At 40.6% G+C, this 12386-nt stretch overlaps 1 pseudogene; it reads left to right on the top strand.

The window, feature by feature from the left end:
• The first annotated feature begins 7284 nt into the window (after nt 1-7284).
• LOC110142202 (coenzyme Q-binding protein COQ10 homolog B, mitochondrial pseudogene) lies at nt 7285-10731 on the top strand (annotated as a pseudogene).
• The last annotated feature ends 1655 nt before the right edge of the window (nt 10732-12386 follow it).

Genomic DNA, 12386 nt, shown 5'->3' with positions numbered 1-12386 from the left:
GTTTTCAAGGTTCATCCATGTTGTATCATGTGTCAAATTTTATTCCTTTTTAAGGGTGAATATTCTATTTTATGCATATGCAAAATGCACAGAATGGAATTTTCCTTTATTCACTTAGCAATTGATAATATCATTTGGTATTTGGATGGTTTTCACTTTTAGGTTAATATGAATATTAACCTGTTGTGAACATTCTTGTCCATGTTTTTGGTGAGCATGTCCTCTTAGGTATATAATAGAATTGCTAGGTCACGAAGTACTGTTTAACCATTTGAGGAACTGACACAGCAGCTCCTCATTTTACCGTCCTATCTGTAATGTCGGAGAGCTTCACTTCTGCATGTCTTTGCCAATACTTGTTAATTTCCGTTTTGTTGGCTGTTGTTTGTAGACATCCTAGTGGGTTTAGAGTTGTATCTTATGGTTTTGATTTGCATTTCCGTAATGACTAATCATGTAGAGCATCTTTTTGTATCCTTATTTGCCATTTATATATACTTTTTTTTTTAAGAAATGTCTGTGCAAATCCTTTGCCTATTTTTGAATCAGGATGACTTTTCTATTATTGAGTTGTAAGAGTTCTTTATAAATTCTGGACACAGTACTCTTGATCAAATGTATAATTTGAAAATTTCTCCCATTCTGTGGGCACTCTTTTCACTTTCGTGATTGTGTCTTGATGCACAAAAGTTTTAGTGTTAACGAGGTCCAGTTTATCAGTTTTTTTTTTTTTGGTCCTTTGTTTGGTGTCCTATCTAAGCATTTAGTATCAAGTCTGAGGTTATGAATTAACAATATGTTTTCTTCTTCTAAAAGTTTTATAGTTTGCACTTTCACATTTAGTTCTTTGGCCTTTCTTGAACTTACTTTTATATGTGGTGTGAGGTAAGATTTCAGTGTCATTCTTTTTTGCATTTGAGTATTTAGTGACTGAGCATCATATTCTTTCCCCACTGAATTGTCTTGGCACCCCCTATTGAAAATTCAGTGAACAATGATGTATGGGTCTATTTTTGAGCTTTCTCGTATGTTGGTCTATTTTTCTATCCTAATGGCAGTAGCACACAGTTTTGATTACTGTAGCTTTATCATATTGAGTTTTTAGATCAGAATGTATGAGTTCTCCAACTTTGTTCTTTTTAAAGGTTTATTGACTAGTCAGTGTCCCTTGGAATTCCTCACGAATTTTAAGACCAGCTTTTCCATTTCAGGGAGGGGACGGCAGGGGAAGGTAGTTGGTATTGAAAGAGTTAATTCTTAGGTACATTGATAAGAAGTCTGGGGGTCCCCAGGAGGAGAAAAGGACAGACTTTTTTCTACATTCCTTCATGTTAGTGACATAAAACATTTTTTTGTTTAAGCCCAGAGCTGATGATTATACAACAAAACAATTCATCTTGCTCTCAGATACGTTTTTCCTTAAACTCTGTACCAATGATTATATAACAACAAGGTGTCTTGCTTGAGGACATGTTTCTCTTAAGAACCTTCTGACTAATCCTGCCATCTTAAAATGTAAATTGTGGGAGTGGGTCTGGTAGGACCTTTACAAACTTGAGACATTCTTTTGATTTATTGTTAATAACCAATTGAAAAAGTATATAGCTCTCTTGCTAACACTAGTGAGGGGCATTCTCCATCCCCTTTCTGATGTCTGTGTCAGAAGCTTTCTGCTCTTTTTCACTGTAGAAAAACTTCTGCACACAAAAGCTCTGAGTAATCAAGCCTGGAAGCTAAATCTTTAGAGATCACCACCATAAACTATCAGCATCTTGCTGAGGATTGCACTGAACTTATAGATCATTTTGGGTGTAGTAAGAAACATTACTTTGCCAACAAAGGTCCATCTCGTCAAGGCTATGGTTTTTCCAGTAGTCATGTATGGATGTGAGAGTTGGACTGTGAGGAAAGCTGAGCACTGAAAAATTGATACTTTTGAACTATGGTGTTGGAGAAGACTCTTGAGAGTCCCTTGGACTGCAAGGAGATCCAACCAGTCCACCCTAAAGGAGATCAGTCCTGGATGTTCATTGGAAGGACTGATGCTGAATCTGAAACTCCAATACTTTGGCCACCTGATGCGAAGAGTTGACTCATTGGAAAAGACCCTGATGCTGGGAGGGATTGGGGGCAGGAGGAGAAGGGGATGACAGAGGATGAGATGGCTGGATGGCATCACTGACTCGATGGACATGAGTTTGAGTAAACTCCGGGTGTTGGTGATGGACAGGGAGGCCTGGCGTGCTGCGATTCATGGGGTCGCAAAGAGTCGGACACGACTGAGCGACTGAACTGAAATGAACTGAACTGAACTGAACTGAACTGAAGACGATAATCTTAATAACTTAAGCCTTTTCTACCCATGAATATGGGGTGTCTTTACATTTAATTTCACTCTTAGACTATTCATTTCTCATGTATAAAATACATCTGATTTTTGTGTGTTGATTGTGTAACCTGAAACTTTGTTGAATTTATTGGCTCTAGTAGTTTTGTTTTTGGGGTGTGTGTGTGTGTGTGTTACTCTTAAGAATTTTCTGTCTTAAGGATCATGTCATCTCCAGGTAGATAGTTTTCCTTTCCAGTTTGGATGTCTTTTATTTATTTTTCTTGCCTGATTTTCTGACTAGAACTTCCAGTATATCTTTGCTTTCTGTCTTCTTACCTTAGGAGGAAAGCTTTCAGCTGTTCACCTTTGAGTATATTAGTTAAAAATTTTTCATAGACTACCTTTATCATGTTGTGGCATGTTCCCCTTTGTTTGTTGAGTGGAGTTTTTGTTTGTTTGTTATTTGTTTAGTTTTGTTTTATCATAAAAGGATGTTGGATTCTGTCAAATGTTTTTTTCTTCATTGAGATGATTGTGGTATTTTATTCTTCATTCTATTGTAGTGTATTACATTGGTTGGTTTTCATATGTCAGTCCACTCTTGAATTACTGGGATAATTCCCACTTGGTCATGTTTCATAATCTCTTTACTATGTTGCTGGATACAGTGTACATTTTTTACTTCTTAAAGATTTTTTCATCTTTATTCATAAAGAATATTGGACTTTCCTAATGGTGTCTTTCCAGCTTTGATAATGCTGGTCTCATAGAAAATGTTTCCTTCTCTTCTATTTTGAAAGAGTTTAAAAAGAATTAGTGTTGATGCTACATTAAACATTTGATAGAACACTACAGTATTAGGCTATTCCACACCAGGTATTTGAACAGAGAAATAAGGAATAGTTAACTATACTGTTAACTAGGCAACCAAAAGAGTGGAGTGAGAACTCTAGTGGATAGTGGCTCTCAAATTTAGATATGTGTCAAGGTCAGCTGGAGTGCTTGTTAAACACAGATTTCTGCTCACACCATCTGAGTCACTGACTCAGTAGGTTGGATGGTGCTAGGTAATCTGCATTTCTAACCGATTCCCAAGACATGCTGATGTTGCTGATTCTGGGACCACAGTCTGAGAACCATGTATCATGGGAGTAAAAACTATAGTTTATATAGGATGAGGGAACAAATTCAAATTATTAAAACAAAATCTTAGGGAAGGTTCTCCATGTGGTTGGGTCTCAGACTTCTTCAAAGAATGACTGATGGTGTTTCTAGACCTGGAAGTAAGGTGTGTAGGGATGGTGTATGGAGGTGATATAGTGTACCCAGGGTTCTGCCCATGATGGGAAAACTGCAAACTGGATTCAACTGCTGCTGTGGGAAGGAACTACCTTTGTCAGGGTAAAGACATTTTTGGAATGAAGCTATGAAAAATGAGAAGACAGGACGGAGTCAGTCAGTCCCTCTTCCTCTTCTGCTTGCAGCTTCCTTCTAGCACCCTTCATTGGTAGAGTTAACATATGAGCTGACAAAAACAGAATTGGCATGCCAACTAAATGGCAAGTTGGAACTGAAAGACAATAACTGAATCACCGGTGGCTACTACTGGTGTGAGCTCCTCTGTGGCCACCAACAAACTCCGTTCTTCTATTTAATGAAATATAACTATCTTATTTGCAAGTGATGTGTCCGCTCTCTCCACAAAATTAGGAGGCACAAAATCTTAATAGTCAGTTATCTGTCACTGGACTATGTTGATTACTCCTTAATCCCCAAACAGCCATAGTCCCATTTGAAAATTCTCTTACCAAAAGGTATAATTAACCTGCAATAAAACTTGTATAAAATCAGAAGAGAAGAAAATGCTAACTCTACATGTACACACACACCAGCAAAAGGAAGGAGATGATAGTCACCTGCTCTGTCCTCTCTTCTGTGACTGGTTGCGTGACCTTCAGTTCAGGTCAGTCGCTTAGTCATGTCTGACTCTTTGCAATCCCATGAACTGCAGCACACCAGACTTACCTGTCCATCACCAATTCCTGGAGCTTGCTCAAACTCATGTCCATCGAGTCACTGATGCCATCCAACCATCTCATCCTCTGTCATCCCATTCTCCTCCTGCCCTCAATCTTTCCCAGTATCAGGGGCTTTTCCAATGAGTCAGTTCTTTTCATCAGGTGGCCAAAGTATTGGAGCTTCAGCATCAGTCCTTCCAATGAATATTCAGGACTGATCTCCTTTAGGATGGACTGGTTGGGTCTCCTTGCAGTCCAAGGGACTCTCAAGAGTCTTCTCTAACACCACAGTTCAAAAGCATCAATTTAGGTGCTCAGCTTTCATTATGGTTCAACTCTCACATCCATAGCTTTGACTAGATGGACGTTTGTTGGCAAAGTAACGTCTCTGCTTTTTAATATGCTGTCTAGGTTAGTCATAGCTTTTCTTCCAAGGAGCAAGAGTCTTAATTTCATGGCTGCAGTCACCATCTGCAGTGATTTTGGAGCCCAAGAAAATGAAATCTGTCATTGTTTCCATTGTTCCCCTATCTATTTGCCATGAAGTGATGGGACCAGATGCCATGATCTTTGTTTTTTTGAATGTTATGTTTTAAGTCAACTTTTTCACTGTCCTCTTTCACCTTCATCAAGAGGCTCTTTAGTTCCTCTTCGCTTTCTGCCATAAGAGTTGTGTCATCTGCATATCTGAGGTTGTTGATATTTCTCCCAGCAATCTTGTTTCTAGCTTGTGCTTCATCCAGCCTGGCATTTTACTGATGTACTATGCATATAAGTTAAATAAGCAAGGTAACAATATACAGCCTCAATGTACTCCTTGCCTCAATGTACTCCTTTCCCAATTTTGAACCAGTCCCTTGTTCCATGTCCAGTTCTAACTGTTGCTTCTTGACCTGCGTACAGATTTCTCAGGAGGCAGGTAAGATGGTCTGGTAGTCCCACCTCTTTAAGAATTTCCCACAGTTTGTTGTGATCCACTCAGTCAAAGGTTTTGGCATAGTCAGTGACGCAGAAGTAGATGTTTTTCTGGAATTGGCTAATATCTAAAACTTCTGCTTCTACCCATTCCATTTCCTTGACCTTCAATAGACCTTCAGCTTGTTGGGGTTTTCTGACAGATGACCAAGATCTAAATTACTAATGGATCTGCACCCTCAGTAGTTGTACCATCATCATCATCATTATTATTATTGGTACCTGCAATTTTTCAGTAATCTTGTTACTAGGCATGGAGTACTAAGAAATATCTCAGAGAATCCCTGGAGTTCTGGACATAGCTGTCCTTTCCCCTCACTGGCAGCACAACCCATTTGTCTCCTGCCTCAGTGGCATGAGGAGGCCAAGTAGGAGTCTCATATTCCAGTGCAGTGAAACCATAGATGTGTCACCTCATAGCAGCATTATCCACTTGTCTCTGACTGGCATCTCTCAGAATTGCAAAGAGGGTTAATGTTCTTAGGTGTGATGGAAAGAGAAGCCCCTTCACTTCCTCCCTTGTGTCTTAATTTCTTATATTCTGGCTCTGAGAGTATGTTATATCATTTCCCATGCAAAGCTATGGAGCTTGGATTTTATTCTTTTTAGCTTTTTTCTTTCTCAGTTCTATGATTAAGTCAGAGGGAATGACCATCTTGGCTAGGTCTCCCTGTCTCTTTCTAGCTTGCTTGTGTTTGAAAACCTTTCCTCCTTTCTTTTTATTTTTGATGCTTATGTGTTCGCCTGATGCTCCTTGATGTTGAGCCCAGAAGTCTTCTCTCTCACTCTTATGACCAGTGCAGCTCCCCTGGGACGGCCTGAGCCGTGAGGCTCTCTGCAGTGCCTCTCACATGGCTTATGTGTCATCTGAGAATGATTGTGCATGTCTGTCTTTGGGATACTAAAATACATGGATCTCCAATACTGGTTGTTATCATTTTAGTTCCAATAACTTGATTTTGTATTTTGGTCATTTGGGCTAAGAAGAATAAAAAGGATAAAACATTTTCTAAAATTTTTAAAAGCAGCATAACTTGTAAAAATGTTATGAACAAGCCCATGAGATTTGAGGGGCACAGGTGAGGTGACATGGAGATTATTAGTCTGTTCATACTTAAGTATGAATTGAAATTTTCTTTTCAACTCTGCCTGAGATTAGCATCATTAAGTTGAATCATTTATAATGCTCAAGAACATGAACAGGTAAAGATGTATTACAAAATATTAAGATGCATTTGATGTATTGGGGTACTTCAGTATGTTAGCTATTTGGGGATTTTTTTTTTTATGGGTTATGTGTGTATAGCTGCTTTAATGGTCATCACAGCCATTTTTAAAAAGCTGTTACTTGTCTTGGAAAGAGGGTAATGATGATTAGAGTCACTGTGTTCTAAAATACTATGACCACTAGATAACAGTGGTTAGACAGTGGCTTTCAAGGTTAGGCCTAATGCAGAGCATTGCATGATTCTATTAGAACTTTCACTTTAAAAAAAAGAAAGAATTTTGTGACAATGGGCATTTTTAAATATCTGCATACCAGAATTCTTGCGCAGTACATAAAAAGAGGAGTAAAAGGGAAGAGTGGTAAGAGCATAAAAAGCACACTCATTATTTTCCGGCCGTAGTAATTTTAGAAGACAGCATTGTCCTCTTCTGTCATGTAAGAGGACTTGAGTCTTCCTTGTTCTAGTCTGACTTTTCTATCTGTGTGACAAGCTGCCAAAATTTCACTTAGGGAAGTTCTAAGTCTCGCCAATTGCTGTTTTCAAACTTGAGAGTTTAGGATATCAGCAAAGATAATTGTGAATTTTCTGTTGTATGGCTGTTGCTTTGTAATTATATAAAAAATTATATAATTTAATTATATTAAAAATTATATATGTAATTATATTTAAAAACCTTTGTCTAAATAGAGTTAAAATCTACTTTCCTACAGTTAAAAACACAAGAAATCTTCTTTCCCTCAGAGTTTTTAAGAGACCAAAATTCACTTGAAAAGATGATAATTGGGGTCTGATCCCAGCTTACTGGTGACAGGCTTCACTAAGATGATCGTGGCAGCTCATCAGGTAATAGAGCCCAAAGGTGGTCTCAGGACACCATCCACAGTCGGCGGCAGACACCAGAGCCCTGGCTCCAAGGCAGGTGCCTGTGAGGCATGTCATTCAGCTGGCATACTGATGGCAGAACTCTTCCACTACATACCTAAGAAGATACACGCAAGAACCTTCTTCAGAATTGCTGCACCATTAATAAACAAAAGAAAAGAACATTTAGAAAGGAGAATTGTAGGTTATTCTATTCAGGCCATGTGTGATGGAATGGAGAATTACAAGCATTTTGTTTTTTGGTGCAAAAAATCAGGTATAATGTCAAGGAGATCTGAATACTGCAAAACATGACTAGAAATTGGATTTCCACCTGTATTGAAGTGCAGTACATCAGTAGTAACCTTAGTGAAACCACATTTGGTGAAGGTATCCTGTACTGATGGGAAGCTCTTCATTTGGAGACTATTTGGCAAGTTCACCCAGGTCTTCCTGGCTACCCAATAACTTGTACTTTGGATTTTTCAATTTCTTTTGAATTTTGCTCACTTCTACACTCTCAGCTTGCCACAGTGTTTTTCAGTGAAGTTGTAAAGCAGATGGTGGCTGACTTTGAAAGCAGCGCATGTAAGCTGTATGTTCCAGAAACAAACATACCTCGGGAACTGATGCTTCATGAAGTTCATCCAGTGGTCATGTATGGGTCTGAGAGTTGGACTGCAAACAAAGCTGAGCGCCAAAGAATTGATGCCTTTGAAGTGTGGTGTTGGAGAAGACTCTTGAGAGTCCCTTGGACTGCAAGGAGATCCAACCAGTCCATCCTAAGGAGATCAGTCCTGGGTGTTCGTTGGAAGGACTGATGCTGAAGCTGAAACTCCAATACATTGGCCACCTGATGCGAAGAGCTGACTCATTGGAAAAGACCCTGATGCTGGGAAAGATTGAGGGCAGGAGGAGAAGGGGACGACAGAGGATGAGATGGTTGGATGGCATCACCGACTTGATGGACATAGGTTTGGGTGGACTCCCGAGAGTTGGTTATGGACAGGGAGGCCTGGCGTGCTGCAGTTCATGGGGTCCCAAAGAGGTGGACATGACTGAGCGACTGAACTTAACTGAACTGAAGTTCATCACATGTAAAGAAAAAATGAAATGGTCACCTACTTGTATCAAGTTTATTCACTTTTAGGAAGTGCTTTCATCATTTGCTTTCAGAAACCCAGCTTTGATTATAAGCCCATAACATTGAAAGTTTACACTTGGAATATGGAACCACATGTACATAGAATTCAATCAAGTATAATTCAGAGAAGTATGTATGTTAGCATATTTACAATAATAAGATGTCATCACTGTTGCTAGAATACTGACCTCACTCTTTTGAGCAGAAATTGAAACAGTAAATTTAAACCTTTTATTACCTCACCTGAAAGAGGTTGGTTGAGATACACACGCAGTGTGTACTGTATTAACCATGTCACATTTAAGTTACTAATTTCAGACTATTTATAATTTATTGCCTTAGGGCCTGCCTCATGGCTTAGGATATTTGAGTAATAATCAGATATTTAAAGTAAAAACTGACTTAAAAATACTGTTAGTGAAGTTTTCCTGGCACTTTTCTTATTTTTCAAATTGTCCCTATGGGTAGTAGTAGATAATTCAGTATTATACTGAGGTTAACTTCCAGATAAACAACAGTTATTGTATTTTTTCTTTTGGTGAGTGATCCAGAGGGTTTTTTTGTTCCAGAGTTTTAAGCTAATTTTCTCATAGTTTGCAACCCTGATACTCTGACTGCTGTGTCAGTAATGCTGACTTTGTGTCAGATTTTGTCTACAGCAGTGGGCGATAGATCAAGATAAGTTGGTTGATAGGTCTGCAGCACCATGCATCCTTATTTTCTATTTGTGTGTATTCACTTTCAATAATGTATTTCAAACTGTTATTTTTATAAACAATCAACATAAGGACTGAAGTGGTAACTTAATAAAGTTAATTTGTTTATTTTTTGTACAGTTATAAAAAAAGATGAGGGGAAACAGATGGTGGAGGAGTAGGTGACAATGGGATACATCTCTCTCCATGGATACATCAGGAATACACCTTCAGACACAGAAGTGCATACAGCACACCAGCTGAGAGCGTACACGAGGACCTGACCAGTGGAAAAGCATATATAGAACCACGCAAAACTCAGTAGGATGAAGGAACTAGGGTGGAAAACAGGAGTATTAGTAGGCGTGGACATATCCTTGGCAGGTGGGGGAATAGAAGCAGGGCTCCCGTCCCCACAGCGGGGCAATCGTCTGAGTCAGAGGAGAAACATTTAAGTGAAACAGCTGGTCTGTGGCAGCCTAAACGGAATGAGAATCAGACAGTCCTTGCCACAGCATACATATACCAGGCAGGAACGTGGTCCCCTGGAAGGGGCAGGGGCAGGGCTTCAGGGATTATGGAGAAAATCCAGGGTGAGGGCTGCTGTTGACTGTGGAGAGATGGATCGAGGGGATGTGAGGGAGGAGATCATGGTGGGAGATGCCTATGGAGGAAAGCCAGGCACCATGGAAGCAAGGCGACGCTGCTGAGTCATGCATAGGATGTAGAGCCATCACCATAGCCTCTCTCTCGCCACACGCCATCATCCGCACCTGAACAGTAGAGGCTGGCCCATCAATCGCCTGACGCCCTGAACTACAGACCAGGACCCCACCCAGGGTTCCCCTTTCAGTGCCTGATGCTCCCATCTGCAGAGCAGGACCCCAGTCAGGGGGGACCCTCTATGTGCCTGACATGTAGAACAACAGAGAAGGGCCCCAGGCAAGGGATCCCTCTAGGTGCCTGACCAGGCCGAACTACGGAGAAAGACTGGCCAAAGAGGCCTTCTGATCACCAGCTACAAGAGGCTTGAGAAAAGACTCTGACAGGGCCATAACTCCTGCCGCGGAGGCAGTTTCTGTCCCTCAACACTTGGTGCTGCAAGGGTCCCTGCAAGCCAAGCAACTGCACCACCTTCATGCTCAACTCTCGTGGGCAGAGCTACCACGCGCAAAATGATACTAATAAAGTCTTGTGTTTATGTGTGCAGGGTCGCTTTGGTCCTGTCCGGCTCTTTGCAACCCTGTAGACTGTGGCCTGCCAGGCTTCTCTGTCAGAGAGGGGCAAAAATACTGGAGCATATTGGCCAATACTGGTTGCCATACCCTTCTAGAGCACTATATTTCCTGCTGCTCTAGCCGCCAACCCCACTGAGTACCTGATGCTGCCAGAACTCCTGCAACCCAAGCAGCTGCGCCACCTCCAGACCTGGCCCTCACAGGGGCAAACCCACGTCCTCCAGGGCATCCTCAGGAACTAAACCCCACTTACGACCAACATGTAAAGGTGGAAATAAAACCACAGTTGAAACCCAGGGGCAGTGTGGCTAAGGAAGAAGACCCAAAACCTTCCCCCCAGCTGGACAACCTGCAGAATAAATCCACACGATCAACTAGGCAGACTCTATATCCATGGAATATATAAAAGGACATCAAGAGCTCCCGCAAAAGAAAAAACACTAGCTCTCATAGCTGTGAACATTGGAGGCAAGAACACACAGGAGTTGGGCCAGATTAGAATCTCAGCAGCCCCACAGCAGGCCCAGAGATCAGCACAGTGCTGGAGGGCGTCCTAGCGAGGTGAGGTGGACTGTGATCCGCAGCGCAAGACAGGACTGACAGCAGTGACTCAAGAAAAGCATTTATTACTCTTATTTTTTTACTTGTTCTGTAGATTCTTTTGGATTTTTTTTCTCCACCACCCCTCCCCGCCACCGTGTGGTAGTTGTCAGTTTTATTGGCACTAAGAAATCCAATTGAGCTTTTGAACTTTTTTTTTCTTTCTTTTTCCTCAGTCACATTTTTTATTGTCGTAAACCTCTGCCTCTAGATTGCGCTTTTGCAATTCTGTATTTTCCTCTTTTCTTCTTTTCTCTTTTTTTATTTTAATTTTTAAACCTATTATTATTTTTTCTACATTTATTGCTTTGTTTGATTTTACTACTGTTCTTTTCTCCTTGCACTTAATCTTTATATAAATCTTCTTTATCTACCTCTGTTTTACTTTGCATATCTATCTGTTCTTTCTTTTCTTTCTTTCCTTTCCACTCAATATATTTGTTAGTTTTCTTTTCATTGCTTTATTCCCCACTTGCACTTTGCTCTACTTTTGTTTTCCAATTTGTGCTTAAATTAGTTTTGTTCTTAACTGGTAAATATAATTTATGATTTCCATTGTTCACTGGATCAATATACTACTATTTTTGTTGGACTGTTTGCACTATTTTCATGAGTGAATATGTACCTGTGTATATTCCATTTTTTTAATTATTATTTGCCTCATTTTGTACATGCCATTTGTCTGGGGTTCACCTTTGGTTTCTTGTTTTTGGATATTTGTTTTACTCTCCCTTAATGCCATAACAAACCACATGTGGAATCCTCATTCCTGAACAGAGATCAAACCCTGAGCCTTTGGAGTAAGACCACTGACTCCAGGACCCTAGACTATTAGAGAACTAACCCTCAGTTCAGTTCAGTTCAGTTGCTCAGGCATGTCTAACTCTTTGCAACCCCATGAATCACAGCACGCCAGGCCTCCCTGTCCATCACCAACACCCGGAGTTTACTCAAACTCATGCCCATCGAGACGGTGATGCCATCCAGACATCTCATCCTCTGTTGTCCCCTTCTCCTCCTGCCCCCAATCCCTCCCAGCATCAGGGTCTTTTCCAATGAGTCAACTCTTCGCATCAGATGGCCAAAGTATTGGAGTTTCAACTTCAGCATCAGTCCTTCGAATGAACACCCAGGACTGATCTCCTTTAGGATGGACTGGTTGGATCTCCTTGCAGTCCAAGGGACTCTCAAGAGTCTTCTCCAACACCACAGTTCAAAAGCATCAATTCTTTGGTGCTCAGCTTTCTTTCTAGTCCAACTCTCACATCCATACATGACCACTGGAAAAACCATAGTC

This window comes from Odocoileus virginianus, chromosome 18 (genome assembly GCF_023699985.2).
Source record: "Odocoileus virginianus isolate 20LAN1187 ecotype Illinois chromosome 18, Ovbor_1.2, whole genome shotgun sequence".
Taxonomy (NCBI): domain Eukaryota; kingdom Metazoa; phylum Chordata; class Mammalia; order Artiodactyla; family Cervidae; genus Odocoileus; species Odocoileus virginianus.
The sequence above is the reverse complement of the archived record's forward strand: the minus strand, read 5'-3'. Positions and strand labels throughout refer to the sequence as shown.